Source organism: Austrofundulus limnaeus, unplaced genomic scaffold (assembly GCF_001266775.1).
Source record: "Austrofundulus limnaeus strain Quisiro unplaced genomic scaffold, Austrofundulus_limnaeus-1.0 Scaffold101, whole genome shotgun sequence".
NCBI lineage: Eukaryota > Metazoa > Chordata > Actinopteri > Cyprinodontiformes > Rivulidae > Austrofundulus > Austrofundulus limnaeus.
Genome location: NW_013952503.1, coordinates 943,242 through 945,161, shown reverse-complemented (window position 1 = coordinate 945,161; position 1,920 = coordinate 943,242).

Below are 1,920 nucleotides of genomic sequence, written 5' to 3'. Positions count from 1 at the left end.
TTGCTTTCTGTGAAGCACTTTGTGATGTTTGTGTCTGTGAAAGGTGCTATAGAAATAAAGTTTACTTACTTACTTACTTTCCGTGCCAGCAGTCAGCCTGGCCCCACACCTGTCGGCTATGTGGGGATGTTTATAAAACACTACATTAATAGAATAAATGCAAAAACCATCAAATTGATGAAGTATTGATTTTACTGAACCAACAAAAAACATGACGAGCTTTACATCTCAAAGACTGTTTATTTGTCCTCTGCTTTCATTTACAACCTTGACAGAGACACTGTTTTCAGTAAAATGGTGATGAGGAGGGACTGAGCTCCAAGACGCAGCTCTCTGTTTACTGGTTAATCTGAGTTTCTACTCTGTTTGACCAATAAATAAATAAAAATACTCAGTTCTACTCAGTTTGGGAAACAGTCTGGTGATGTCAAAATCATTTGCATGCAATACTTGAATTGACCCGACTGGAATCAGCACTGAGGGGAATCCAAAAACATAGTTGGAACTGGAAACGGAGACCGATTAGGTCGAGGCTAAATCGCTGCAAAATACTTAAAGGGGCTAAAGTAGAGATGCTGCTCCTCCACATGGAGAGGAGCCAGCTGAGGTGGTTTGATCATCTGCCTCCATTGGGAGGTTTTCCAGGAAAGTCCGAATTGGAGGAAACTCCAGGGAAACCCTGGACACACTGGAGAGACTATGTCACTTGACTAACCTGGGAACACCTTGAAATCCTCCTGGAAGAGGCGTCTGGGCCTCCCTGCTCAAACTGCTTCACACAAAAACCAACTAGCAGGAGATATTCAATGAATAAGTTGTAAATCTTAACCAGTAAATGTTACAAGAAAGCAAAATATAAACTTTCCATCAGGGATTAGGTGTTTAAAATCTCCTTTTTTTCCAGGTAAATCTTTAAAAACAAAGATTCAGACCATTGAACTGATTTTTCACATTTGTCTACATATCCATATCTGGAGCAGAGAGAAAAAAAGGCTTGTAAGTGTGTTAATGTGTGTGCTGCCTACTTTCAGGGTTTATTTTATGATGCAGCGAGGATAAATTAAGCTCTGGGGTTTTAAAAGTGTTGACCTCTGCTCAGYGGAGTGCAGTGACGACAGTAGCGCTGGCCCTGGATTTGGAGAAATGGAGTTTAGGTGAGGCGGGCTGTGAGATGGAGCRTAGAGAAGAGAACCAAAAACAGGAAAAAAGGATTTGTCGGTGGACACGAGGCAGGTCGAAGACGCACAGAAAGGGAGTGCAGAAAGTTGGGATTTATGAGCCCATAATGGCTCATTTCGCCACATTTATCTTCAAACCTTTTAAGATAAAAATACAACTAGTAATCTTTTTTTATTATCAAAGGCCCAACATTTGTTGAAGGAATGCAGATTATTTGCTGCTTTCATGTCTGAGTTTTAAACTAAGATCTTCTCATGCTGAAAGCTGAGTTATATGTAAATTCTATGTAAATRTAAATGAAGTTAGACAAAGTCCTGTGATTTTGTATAATTTGCAAGATATGTTGTTGGTCAGGGAATGTGTTGAAGCTGACTTTCAGCTACGACCACAAAAAAATTATGTCAATATCTGTTAGTGATTGAGTTACAGCCATTTTTTTAGATCCCAGGGTGGAATCTGAGGCATCAAGAAGAATTTACTTATTGCACAAAGTCAATAAAAATTTACTAAGAATAAATATATTAGTAGAATACAAAAGATATGAATAAAGTAAGATACAAATAAATAAATAAATAAAACAAAATAAATAGTACAAATGCATTCATGATTCATATGTACAGCGGGTAAAATAAGCATTGAACATGTCACCATTTTTCTCAGTAAATATATTACTAGAGGTGCTAATGACATGAAATTTTCACCAGATGTTGGTAACAACCCAAGTGATCCATACATACAAAG